Source organism: Anopheles marshallii, chromosome 2, assembly GCF_943734725.1.
Source record: "Anopheles marshallii chromosome 2, idAnoMarsDA_429_01, whole genome shotgun sequence".
In the NCBI taxonomy this organism is placed as follows: Eukaryota; Metazoa; Arthropoda; class Insecta; order Diptera; family Culicidae; genus Anopheles; species Anopheles marshallii.
This window is the reverse complement of record NC_071326.1, coordinates 80,125,197-80,139,997: the sequence shown is the minus strand read 5'-3', so window position 1 is coordinate 80,139,997 and position 14,801 is coordinate 80,125,197.

The window sequence follows — 14,801 nt, the reverse complement described above, 5'->3', positions numbered from 1 at the left end:
GGTTGAGTAATGGTAATAATTATAGGAAAAAAATATGCTGAAAAATATGACGATTTTTATTTGAATGGGTTAAAAACTAATTAACCAAACCAGAATAGTAGAATAGTGTACGATAATGTTCTCTTTTCTCTCCTCTTTTGCTTCTTTATGAACAGAGATTAATAGTTCATCAGGAAGTCAGCCATATAGTGGTGAACGTAACGCGCGAATCAACTACACGATCTGCCCTGGGTTCAATTCTCGACCATAATAGTATTTTATTTCTCAGCTTATTATGGAAATTCAAGCCATATTAGGTAAGTTTATCCAATCTTTGGTGGCTGATAATGAAAATGATAATATTTTTACAGGATTTGGTTGAGTTAACTTCTCAGTTACTGACAATAACAACCACAATAGATATCAGAGAAAAAAAAACGAGCTACTTTTTTTTTTATTCGAGACTCTCTACAAAGAGCGAAAAGTAAGCTATAAACAACAATGAAAGTTGTTATGCAAACGAAAAAAATGGCTAATTTACTAAATTCTTTTTGAGCCTAAAACAAACCATCACAATTTGGTAGGAATTGTTTTAATGTCGTGCGACAAAAGCGATTTTTTTTTACTTCCAAATATAATAATTATCCGAAATAGTTTCATATTATTGTTTTATGGTTAATTCCTAAATGACACTAAGGAGCAGAATATGTTATTCTACGTGCAAAATAGCGTCACCCATGTTTTGGGTGACATTTCGCGTCACCCATATTATGGGTGACGTGATAAGGAACGGTTTAATTCAGTATTAATTCGTAAATGGGACTAAATGAACCAAATAAAGAAATAAATTAATAATCAAAAAGTTAAACTGCTCTTTTAAGGAAAAAAAGCGTCATTTCTTATGAACAGAAGTGGATTTTTATTAATGTTTAAGCCATGTTTAATGTCCATTTTTTTAATTAGGATTTCTTTTCTTCATCCAGTAAAACATTATTTCCATACGCGTACGGGTTGTAACAAAAAGAAGTAAGTTCTGTTCTATAAAATAAGTAAGCCAAGCACCCGTTTTCTGTGCTTTGCTCACAAGTGATAAATTACACAGTCCTTCTAACAGTGATAAAAAAAAACACTACCACACTACCATTCTTGAATATCAAGCAGACACATTCATTTTTAATCCAGCACACAGTCGAACAGAGCATGAATTATATGCCGCTCCCTTTAAAATATATAAAACTTCTACAGCAGGAGCGCCACAAAAAGAAAACCCCAATCATAAATCCCTATCATCAATTTTATGCAAACACGAACACGTAACCTCCCGTGACAGCCGTAGTCGTGTGCTTCATCAGCGCTCGGTACACTACCGCACATCCTATCCTTTTGTGCACCTGCAATTGCGTTTTGTCTACGACCACCAGGCATCATGTTCTCGGCCAATTTCGTGTAATTAAGCGTCGTAAAGGTTTTGCAATGATAATACGTATTACCGGATTTTCCGTCGTTTGGAGCTTTGTTAAAAGCACACAAACAGCAACAAAAACACCCCCTTGGAGGACGAGCCCTTATTCTAGGTAAGTAGTGGGACACGGCATGACCATTAGATGTCCACCGCTCCTGTCCAGCCGACAGTCCCGCGAGAGCATAGTGGAATCAGCCCACGGGTCGGACGCTACGCGCATGCCACACCAACATCGCTATCGTATGACTCATCGGTATGTCGCAGGATGTCCCGTCTGCCAGTGTAGGGGAGTGAGCGCCATCCGACCAACAGCAACAAAAAATCCAGGACACGTACAGCATTGAAAATTCGCACTGCACTCACACGAACGCACGGCCGGTGTCGTCGTTCTGTCTCGCCTTCGCAGGACCTACTCGCAAGGGACAGGTGCGTCGGAGTCCCGGACGCCCAGACGAGCATAATTTCCACCACCCAAATGCACCCCAAGCGGTGTGCTGCATGAAGGACCCTAAATGTGATCGATTTCATTCGCTCCGATGAGAATAAAAATACTTACCACCGTCGCAGGCAGCGTGTGTCTCAGCGACCCGCTAACACAACCCTCGAATCCGGGCTCCATTACCGTACAAACACACTCAAAGTGCAGTAGAATGAGCACGGGCAGACCACGCGATAGGAAAACCAGCACAAAACGAGATATCCCGGCGAAGGTAAAAGGTAAAAAGCGATCCCTGCAGCACTGCTGCATGCATTCTGGGCACGGGAAATAAAAATCATTTCCTTCCTGTTAACACACCCTGCACCCAATGGTGCAGCGTATTTGCAGTGGAAGTAATTTTTAAACCCTTCGGTAAAAATTGCATACCCGGCCACGCGACCACTAACGAGCGTTGCATAATTTTCCCGCACTGGGAAATCAATTGTGCGGTATTAACTTCAAAGTGAACGTTGCCGTAGCGTGGAAAATTCTTTTTACGGAAGCATTTTTTAAGAAACATTTCAAAATGTGCAGAGAAACAAAAGGTTCCAAAGCACTCAGACTTCTGTCTGAGCGTCACTTCTTCCCTGTCCCATTATCACATCAACTACTTATCCATGAGCAAGGCGTAAAAGAAGTAAATGGCCATAGCAGGGACACACAGTCTAGTTCCCTTTTATAGCCACTCACAATACGCAATAGAACAAAAACCTCTACATGGCACGTTACAAGGGCTTTGTTTGTCCGGACACGGGTACTTTAAACCCTCCCGAGGCTCGTAAAACCGAGTACAACTCCGGTCATGAGATGGTACCGTACTTTATCAGGTTTTTTTTTACGTTTTTTTTAACAAACTATGTCGAAGTTGTTAACAACCGTTATTGATTTGTTTATGTTACAGTCAATGAGCACAACAGTGTGGGGTGTTGCAAGGTGCGGAACAAAAACTGAATGATAAAACTCTCAAAATGACTCAGAGCGCAAAATTGCTTAAACAAAGACCAAAAACGAAATAAATACAAAACTTGTATAAGCAATAATACAAAATTTATAAAAATACATTCCGATAAAAACTTAGGATTATTAGAAAATAGAAGGAATAATAATACTAATAAATAGAACGTAATAATAGTAATAAATTATACGTAATAAAAACACTATCTCGATCAATAAAACTTGATAAAACATAAGAAGTCTTAACATAATAAATGGAAATCTATCAAAAACGACTTGAAACAAAGAAAAATAATGCTTCTTAAAACAACAAAGAGCATTAAAAGAAAGAAACAAGAAATAAAAAAAACGAAAAAAAATAAGAAAAAGCATCGAGAGATAAAAAGTAAAGTGAAACAAGAAAAAAATTAGCATAACCCTCTAAAAGAAATCAACCAACGTTTAGCTTATGAAAAGCACTAGCACATAAATTTAAAAGATCTCAAAAATAATTTCAAAAGTTCTGTAAATCGACCCTTTTAATTAGAAAAAGCAAAACTGTCGTTTAGAAGTATTATTGAATGTAAAACCATGTATAATATAATTAAAAGAATAAAAACATATCATAAAAGAGAGAAAGAACGAATTCAAATGAAAGAAAACATTGTAAAATAAAAAGAGACTAAATATTAATTAAAAAGATAACCTCGAAAAGTTAAGATTGTAAAAGAAATGAAACCAAGTCTAACAAAACAGAGTAAAAAGAAATTAAATTACGAAAAGAAAAGAATCACAGTTTGGTTAAAATAACCTCAAATCATCTTCTTTCTTTGACAAACCGAAACAACCCAGCTCAAAATAAGAATGCAAGATTACGAAACCATTATTGTACATCGTGTGAAAACAAATCACACATTCAAATCACAAGATAGATAGTAAAGATTGCATATAACTATTTCGCTTCCGTTCGCTTGTTTTTTTTTTTTTTTTGCCCTGTTTGGTGGGGCCTGCTAAGGCATATTAAATATGAATATTTTATCAGTATCCATCCCCGGTTTCGCTTTAGGTCGGAACAAACGAAATCGTTTCATTTTATTGCTCGGTAGGCCATGAGTTGGGTCGTTCGTTTTTTTCGACCCCTTTTTTTTCGTTCACAAAAATGAGATCTTGGCTCTTGGTTCTATGGCGGGCTGTAATCTGGTATACAAATCGATTACATCAAGTTAGCATTGCTACTAGGGAGGGCCACTACTCTTCAATTCGCTACTCCGTCAGACACACCGTCGATTAGTTTTGCATACGCTCCATCCGTGTGGTGCAGGCCCCTCCGGGCATGCGGACCTATTTGCTGGACAACGCCCCGAAGCATCCGTAGGCGACGCGTTGGCAACGTACGGTAACCACGCGCCGTACCGTAGTGCGTCATTACCATTCTAATCACGTTGCAGTCGACTCCATTCGGGTCGATACCTTCCGGAAAGACACACCGAAGATCCATAGTGGCATCGCACGCGAAACTCATCAGTGCTAAGAGCAGAAAGAAACGCTACGAAACGTGAGTCCATTTCCGACGTGCCAGCCAGACGGCTTCTGCAAATTTCATTCTTAACACTTGAAGCCTCCAGGGTGTGAGGGCCCTTTCCCGGTGGCCGATGTCTGGTGGTGTGCAAGAAGGGCACCCACCCGTATCCTCGCACCATTGGCTTTTTGTCCAGCTCCCAACTTGTTCCACCCCATGTACCGATGCCGGTGTCATAATATGATCACGCGCATGGCCCTTACGAGTTGCCAGCATACACGCCAAAAAAGCGCAACAGTGTTCGAGCCTCTCTTCTCAGTGTTCGGTACACCAAACCGCAGCACATCGGAGGGTTGCATTTGGCCGGCATACGCGGGAGACGAACCACCCCGTCACCCGAAGCCATATCGATCGTATCCGACCCAATAAATCTGTATCTGCTCCATCCACATCCGGCGGTGGGACAATTTGAACGGTACAAAATGGCACTGAAGAAAGCGACTGGAGTTGGCGATTCTGGAGAGCGGGAAGTGTTAATACCGCAAACCAACCGACACGAGTTGGCCAAATACCTCCCAAAAGATAAGACGCACGTTCTTTTACTTTCGTGGTTTGGGCCAGCGCACCCTTTTTGGGGAACCAAAATTGCTGCCGCAAAACCAATCGAAAAGTCCTAAATTTTATTCGACCACTGGACACTATGTCCCCACACTCGGGGGACCAATTCTCGTGTGGCTGAATTTTTGTCTTCCAGTGCAACAAGAACATAAATTGGGCGGATATTCTTCATGGGTTGTTCTGTTGTCTTTGGCTATGGGTTTATGGTCCTTTCTTACGCAATGTGCTTGTCAAAGTAAGGTTAACCTGCATAATATATGTGGATAAGTTTAGGTTATTGAGGAAAGTAGATAACAGGTTGGCTGATAAGTCTCCGGTCTGACACATAGATGGCGCCGCTAGTATTAAATGCATATTATTTTTATATAGTACCAACCTTCAAATGATTCGTGTCAAAATTTGACGTCTGTATGTCAATTAGTTTGTGAGACAGAGCGTCTTTTGTCAAGCAACTTTTGAAGCAACCCATATGAAGAAGAAAAAAGTGTTGTTCCACCAAGACAACGCACCGTGCCACAAGTCATTGAGAACGATGGCAAAAATTCATGAATTGGGCTTCGAATTGCTTCCCCACCCACCGTATTCTGCAGATCTGGCCCCCAGCGACTTTTTCTTGTTCTCAAACCTCAAAAGGATGCTCGCAGGGAAAAAAATTGGCTGCAATGAAGAGGTGGTCGCCGAAACTGAGGCCTATTTTGAGGCAAAACCGAAGTAGTACTACCAAAATGGTATCAAAAAATTGGAAGGTCGTTATAATCGTTGTATCGCTCTTGAAGGGAACTATTTTGAATAATAAAAACGAATTTTGACAAAAAAATGTGTTTTTCTTTGTTAGACCGGGGACTTATCAGCCAACCTGTTATTTGGTAGGTTAGACATGTAGAATCGTATATGTTATCAGTATTTCTATAGTAAAGTACCTCAGCTAACTTGATTTGCTAACGATTGCAAGACAATTTACAACTGCACAATTGAGACGTGACTTCCAAGAATGCCTGTTCTGAGAGGTCTGAGATGCTCCAAAATAAATAAAGGTTAAAGTAGAGATAAACGAGTGTTTGGATGAAGTTAATTTAATACATATTTCGCAGTGGTCTACTGTAAAGTATAGGAGGGATCAAAAGGAAACAGTAAGAATTATTAACCGAAGCTCAACTATAAACATACTGGGGCATCAATTCCATTGAGGAACATTAATTAATCAAGGAATTCAAAAGACGCAACAGAGATCCGTGCAAAGGAAGGGCTAGTTCTAGAGTGTAGAGGCTAGGAGAGAATAGTTTCACAGGATCTTTGCGCAAGAAAACACTTCTGGAGGAGACTGTACAACTAAGAAGAACATTCAAGATACAAAGTGTTCTTAGACATCAGCAATTGGAACACATAAGTTTTAACTTCTACTGATAAAAGTATCATGAAACTTCAATCCACCGAAGCTCTTTAACGGCACAACAACCTCAAGAGGTCTTGGCTTGCTATTTCTGGCTATTTTTTCTTGACTTTATTTACCCATAGCTGGATAGCGTCGGAATAGTATTGCTCCGGATGGGATTTTGGACCAGAGGAGGGCTCGTTGGCGTTCTCAAAGTACAGTAAAGCCATATTACTCTCTCTTACCTCACATGGTTACTATTATTGTCCAACATTACAGAGGTGCAAGGTTGCGCTACTCTTATTTCATTAATTTCCTTGGGCAAGAATTATACTCACGAACACGGTTTTGATGTTTGATGGAGTTTTGTAGAAGCTGTTGATGTACCTACAAAAGAATAAGAGACTAACTTACATAATGTTGTGCAAACATTTTTACTTAACATTATGATTGCAACAGCAAAAGCCATTCTAATGAACCCATGCGGTGAAAGGCCATCGTGATAAGTACTGTCCATTATACGAACGTATCAGAGAAACATTTTAAAACGACCTATTTCCGGCCCAAAAAACGGCCGAGTGCTCCAACGCTTCTACTTCGCTTCGCCTCCAGTACATAGACCTTGATTTCCCCGTGGTCGAAGGTAGGGATACCCTAACACTTCCAACATTAACATGTGATTACCCATAAGGATACCACATCCATTACGAGTCCTCCGTTTTGAGTCCATTTTGTTGAGGTTGCGGTAGTCGATTGTCGCCCATAAACGGCACATAATCTCCCCCTTGGCATCTTGGTACATTGGCGCCAGTCAGATTGGGTTGGTTAGTTTCCTGCCCATTACCCGCTCCACACAAAAGGTTTAAAAGGGCCACTGGTAAGAGTGGCGATAGAGCGACAGAGAGAGACAGTTCGATACGATTCGATTCCGCAAAAAGGGCAAAAAGCTCCCCGAGCTGAAGATTAATCGTAATCAAGACATTAATCCCTTCTTCCCCCGCTTTGCGGCATGTTGCGGTTGTGGACAGGTTAAAGCTTCAAGATTTAAGCCCACATCTCATCAGTGCGCAGCACTACGTGGTTGACCTGCTGCCAACAACCAAAAAAAAAAAACCTTGTTCTGTCCCGTCCGCAAGAAGTCCTCAAAGCGAACGCTGGCTGGGGAAGGGTTGTGTTTCAATCTCGGTAGAAATGCATTGCGTGGGATTACCGAAGCGAAGAGATAGGACCAATTTACGTAGGATTATACAGATCTTCTGGTAAATTAGCTCTCGGGAACAATTTCTACTTCCCTGTCCACAATCCATCATACAGCTTTTCTATGTCCGCCAGATGCACCTCACTACCTTCACTGGGAAAGAAATTGGCGTTGGCGTGTTGGCGTTCCAGCAGCACTCCCATTCTCTTGCCCATTTGTCGTGGAACTCCTAGCACCACCCGGACCGAAGATCGTCGAAAACGGTTGGAATGTTCGATACCTTTCAGCTCGATAAACATCTCCCTGCCGTTTATGGTTCGTTGCGCACGAGATCCCGGCGCGGGCTACGCGATCTTATTAGGCCAATCGACCAAGAGTTCCCCAAATTTATGACCAAAAATAATACCTCCTCTCTATCCCACCCTCAGATAGATAATTCGATACCGTTTGGAGGACAGATAAATCGAACCGCGTTACTGTCCATTTAGTTTGGAAGTTTTGGATCGTTTCGACGATTTGTAGCGTCGTCCACGTCATATTTGTCGCTGCGCACACACGGCACGCCAACGCAATGTTGGCGGACTCAGCCCCTCAGTAGGAGGAAGTGTATGGTGCTCGCGAGCGTGTGCCATAAGTACGCACAATGCTCAATAAAGCTTTAAATTGGAGCAGCAACATATGCGCCATTGTGCTGCATGGCCTTTTTTGGGGAAGCGATGGGGCCAAACGTTGCGATACGATTTCGCAATGAGGTTCCTCTTCTCGGGGCGCAAGGGCGTGTTTTCAATAAAGATCCGATATGCGAAGCCTCTGGTGGAGTCAAATTACGAAGGAAAAACACCCTTATTTGTACGATGGAGCTCGCTAGTGCGGAGACCGCACGAAGCAAGTCAAGTATGTCGCGTAGGACGTGCTTGGTTAACACCTCCGCACATCTTGGAACTGTACCCCAACCGTGCCGGTCTTCCAGACTTTGGTCGGTGCGTTAGTGTCCGGAAACTCAGCACTAATCACAACAGACTCGACAAGACGAAGGCGTTAAGAAGGAGCCAAACAATCGGAATTATTTTTACCAGCAGCGTGACTCACTTTCCCAAAGGTTAGGCAACCTGACATTTCGGAAGATTACTCTCCAAATCTCTGGACGAACGGAAGAGTCATTGGAAATAAAAGACCTTTCCAAAAACAATACGCACGCACACAACGAAGAATCACCATACGAATAAGACGATATTGTCAAAAAGTCTCGTCCACCTTCAGCAAACCAGCGCCTACTATATCCGCCACAGTATTCCATCGATCAAACATCAAAATGACAACGGAGACCCAATGTACGTTCCAGCTTGGAAGCCGCGCTCACGGGAAATAACCATCAATCAAATTGGCAAACATGATAATATTGTGTGGAAAACGAGCCAACTTTCCCAGGATGGGGAGTTGCGCCAACGAAACAACAACAAAAAAACACAACAGAGTAAAACAAGCGGCCGGAAATACTGCCATGACCCTCACGATATTACCCTCACACAGGTGCGTTTACATTCGTTTCTGGAGGACTGGTGCACCCCAGCATTGCCTCTAGTCATGCACAACCCAACTTTATTCGGTTTTTTTTTTTTTTCGTTTGGTTGGTGTTGTCTTTTGCCTTCTAGAACGGGGACCCTCCTCGGGACGCTGTCGGTTTGATTTTGTCTCCCACGGAAACTCGAATTAGTTTTTCAAGGTTTTTTGTGTTTTGTTTTATGTTGTTGAATAACTGTTTGGCGGGTTGTACATAGTGTGCGCTATTTTATGTGCTTGTTGGTAAACAACTCGTAACTGCGTCACACTTTTTTTCGGGAGTTTTAACCTCCAAAGGTCATAATAGGCAGATAGTGCGATGGAGAGCAATATAAGGACGACTGCAGCAGTTTAATTTTATTGACTGATTCCATTGGCTTTAAAGGAAGGAAAGAGTTAAGGAAATTATTCAGGAGATAGTTTTCACCAGCAGAAATTGCAATAATTACATTCTTATCCATCGATAGCCAGTGTATATTCTAAGCAGGCAATGGTGGAAAAGGTCTTGTATCTAAAGGGTCTTGTATTTAATATAAGGTTCAAATGAAGTTGTTCCATTGACTAACTCTATATTGAGTACTCACATTTTTTGGGCAATATCTCTTCTAGTTTCTTCATTTGGAACTCAAAAGATCTATGACAAGCTAAAGAGCTAGAACTACAACATGTCAGTATCAGTAAGAATTAATTCTAACATTCGACCCGGTGGTCTATTTACGACCGAGAAAAAATCCCAGACCGTTTCTCTGTAGCATGAGCTTCAAGATATTCAGTTACGTGGTAATATGAGTCTAGTAAGCCAGAAATAGCAAGCATGGCCTATTATGTCGAATTCCACGAAGAAGAATATCTGATGCAGCTCTTTAAAAGGCAATTCAAAACTGATCTGCGTGCCACTTCGACACCAAGGCAATCTACAAGGTTAATATGGAGGCTTTCATTGGAAGTTCTTTGGACATTCCTATTTACTTTATAGTACTCTAAACCGCTCATGGACGAGTTCCGTAATCGACCATTCCAACATTCCAGGTCTTTCTGGCTGACGCATCAACGCCATTGCTCCATTTTTATTTCCGTCTACCAAGCCTCCTGTGTCCATGTGGACGACCTGTAAGGACTTTACAGGCTGGATCCTCCGGTGTCATTCTCATGACGTAACCACCGGAGGCTGGCGAGTCTAATCCGCTGTACGACATCTGAGCATCTTTTTCTCGAACGCGACTTAGAAGGTTTCATCAGTTTTGGACAAATTTCATGTCTCAGAGTAGTATATGACTACCGGAACTACGTAAGTTCTAGATAGTTGGACATCACCCATTTTTTAAAAACAAGTCATGTGTGCTTCTGTTATCAAATCACCGTAATTTCTTGAGACCGAAAAGCAGGAAGCAAACATCTAAATCTCGGACACCATAAATCTGGTTATCTGTTCAAGTATATTCAAGTCCGACCACCTCCTCTTCGAAGGATAATTAAATTTTAATAGATTTATAGCATGTCAAGTTGCGACCATTTTTATCATCTGTCATTGTGGGATGCTAGATAATCCGGATTCCTCCGGAGAGTTAACAAACACGGACAACATGGTGCAACTACAGGACCGCTCACCAGGGAGTACATCGGACTGATAATCGAATTTAATCGGCTAGAAATTCATTTTCGTAAAATCTAACTTGATCATCTCCCACGAAGCTCTGGGTGTCCGGGAGTTCGGGTGTCCGGGGCTTTTGATTTACGACCATCCTAGATCCAACTAACCCGCACGGAGCACGTACCATCACGTTGCCGACCGACACAGCACGTTTCCAATCCGAGATGGATTTTGTGGGATTTTCCCTTTCGTTGACACACAAAACACACACACCGCGTCACACGCGTGTGGTGTGGCGGGGAGCGAATGTATCTATGTAACCAACGCTATCCCAAAACCGCCACCGCATGCTGCTACTACAGCACACAATATGGGTCCTTCTTTGGGCGGCATAAATCATGTAACAAACTTCTCCATATACAGTCAAAACCGGGGCTCGCGTTGCCTTCCCCGGTGTGTGAGTGTGGTGGGTTTGATTGGAAGGCGATTCGCACTGAGGTGCAAACTTCCAGCCGGATGGTGGCCGGTGTGCTGCACACCACTGCATCTCAATCAACCGCCATTCGGTGTGGATGACTACAATTTCCCGGCCCACGGTCCCAACAGCACACCGCCGATAGAGGGCTGGCGCCACGGCCCACGATGCGGTGTCCCTTTTTTGCGTGGTGTTGCTTCGATCCGGTTTCATTTTTAAGAAGGCAACGCAACCGGTGGATTGGTTTTGCCACGAAAACTAGGCAGCAAAAGGTGGCTATCGTTAAATCACTCGTGCCAACCATATTCAGTAGCTTGTTTTATGAGTGCGAGAGAGAGAGAGATCGAGAGATCTACCACCTATATGCAGTAGGTTTGAATGTTTCAAGAGTGCAATCGAACTTGCAACTGTTTCCGTCGATCCCACCTTTGATATGCTTTTGCTGGCCAATGGTGCTTTCGCCGTTATAAAGTACAGCTTCAATGTTGACATAATGGCGCTACATGTTTTACTGTCCCAGGTGGCTTGAAGATGCCACCTTTTAGCTCTTCTGCGCAAATAGCAATAATTGAACAAATCTCATTTTCCACACCGCACGACTTGTGGTGGATGTCAGAGGTGAAATGATGCGATCACGATCACGTGCGATCTCTCCCGGCACTGCCACAACACACTCACGAACTTGAAGCAGCGCGTGATACAATAAGTCATCGCATTTGTCACGGCATTCATCGTGAAGGAAGCGTCAACCGCATGCAATTTTCACACCATTTACGGCATATGTGTGGTCAATTCCGTGCAATTTTCACACGCGCATCGTATGATCTGGTACGAATCGATAATGATTATTTGCGTACGGTAATCAAGGGTGCGAAGCACCATTAAACCGATCACGAACGCCGTCTGACGAAGAGCTGGTGGAGCAAGAATGAAAAGACCAGGTGTGCCACAGTGAAGACGGGAGCAAAAACGGAATGTCCGCACCTTCCGGCACAGATGTACAACGGGGGGAACAGCAGTTGCGATCAAAGTGAAAACACTTCAAACCGTCGCTATGCTAAACAGTGTGCCCGAGAATGCGTATTCACACTGTTTCCGTTGACGAACAGGTTCTCCTTGACCATCCAATGGGCATTCAATTTCAAGTACCAAGTCCGCTCGTACGACTCTCTGCCCGTGTAAGTTGCATCAGCATCAGCGGCCCGTCGTTCAACAGTTGCAGCAGACGATGAATGGTTTAGTATGTGGGGGGTACGTCGTTAAGCACCCACAAACCTTGGCATTTCTCCCTGAAAAGCATTTCTTGGTGCAGAATAGGAATAATAAAATAAATAAGAAAAATTAAAACGAGCATCTTCTTCAAGGTGAAGGAGCAAAACAATATGTAGAAATAGTAAAACAATAAAAAATAGTGTAAAACGAAACAATAAATAGCACCGCAATAAGTAATTGTTGTAATAAAGTAAAACTGCATAGAGTATGAAACATCCTTTTAAAAATGGAATAAATAAGAATAAGACAAGAAAAGGGAATCAATGAACTAAATAATAGACTAGTACAGAAGATAACCAAAGTAGATAAAGACAAAGTTGATAACAATATATGGAACAACATTAAAAAGAGAAACAAAACATCGTAACGATGGCTACTACAACTGATACAAATTAACACACAACTCAACAGACGAGTCAACACAATTAATACAAAGTATCGAAAAAAACTGAACAAACCGTCGCATAACCAACATTTCTTTCTCCTTCTTCGTTTAGCGACATTTAAGGCAGTAACTGCTGTGTAAAGACTTACCTAGCACTAATGAGTCACTTGGTTCTGTTTACGGATCAGATCGCAGACGTGCGCGTACCAATCAGAATCCACTTCGGCCGGAATGGGCTCTACAAGTTCGGCATAAGCGAATTCTTCTGGTCGTATGTGTTTTAGAACTTGATTCTAGTGAACTCCACATTGTAACTATTTACTTCAAAATGACTCTCCTACCTGCAGTCGGAACCTTACTGTTGATTAACCGATTTAAGGGATGAGACAAACATGACCTGCAAAACCAACAGGACCAACCCTTGCCGACATTTAGAAGACTTTCATTATTCGACCTCTAGCTCCAGATCCACAATTCCGATTAATTGTTTAGCTGATCAAGAGTTGAGAACTTCACGACCTCCGATACCAACGAAACCAACTAGAACCCTGCCTCCAGATCCAGAATTACCCAGAAGGTCCAAAATTAAATTAACCGATCAACAGACTTCCGATACCAACGACATCAACTAGTACTCTGGTTGCAAATCCTGAATTGAGATTATTAACCGATCAACAGATGAGACCCACACGACCCCTCGATATATCCTGACCAACCTCTCCAACAGACTTCCATATCGAAATTAAACTACCGATAAAAATTATCCAATTTTTCCAATTTTCTTTCGGGTTACGCAACAAAAACAAAACGCGCAAATTTTGTAATAAGTTGTTAAATAAAGGCATACTTTGCATTTCTGTTTTGCCAGATATATATTCGCACAGGCGATTTTAACTTGTCTTAGCCAAATCAGGGAATTTTTTGCGGGTTCCATTGCTACGCGCGGGCGCCTTATTACCGTCCTTAAACCTTAAAAAGCACTTTCACTAATGCCTCGTTACAAAGCGGAAAGTAGTTTGATCATGTTTTTACCATTTTGTTTGCTGGCTCACAATAGCGTGTAAATGCTCTTACTCCTCTCTCCCACAATCAAGAGGTAAAAGCGTTGCATTTTGAGTATGATTTTAATCCAATCCTTTTATAGTCAAACCCGTCTCTCTGGGGATCCACTCCCCTCTCTCTCTCTCTCCATCTACCACACAAAGCCAGGACACTAAATTTCAATCCAGTAAAATTCATCCCCAACATCCCCTTCGGATTTGTTTTGCAGAGCACACGAAAGCTCCGTGGGTTCTCTTGTGAAACCAAGCGGGAACTTTCGGTAAATAATTGAAACACAGATTCAGTTTGGTTTTTTCTCTTTTTTCTTGTTTCGTTTTCGTGTGAATGGTAATAGAGGAGAGGTATTATTCGTTTGTTTTTGTTTCCATCTTTTCATTTGCTGTTTCGATAGTTAAGAGTAGTAACACGCGCGCTTTTGCTTTTGTTGGTTGACATTATTGTTTTCCCCCCGGCCTCGAGCGCACGGAACGTTTAAAGAACGCAAAGGAGAGCAATAAAAAAAAACGTATTACTGGTACATGTAAAAACACACTTTTTTTCACTAAACGGAAGGATAAAAATACAATTCTGGAATGAAAAACAGTAACAGTTTTAAACCGTGTAAACTCACACACACGCGCGCGCGCTCGCGACGGGGCAGTGTTGGTTGTTCACGTATCGTGCGCCATTTTGTATGTAATGTTTTCTTCTCCTCGCAATGAGAAACGATATGGATGAGACGAACGTTATGACGGGGGGAAGGAGATGTGGTGTTGCCGGTGAGGCCGGGAGGGGAGAACAGTGCCAAAAAATCGTGTGTGATACACGCGCACACACACACACACTTTCTCTCCTCTAAACGCTCTGATAGCGTACACAGGCCCTTGTCTCTCTTTCTCTGTGTGGGCAGAGGTGTTT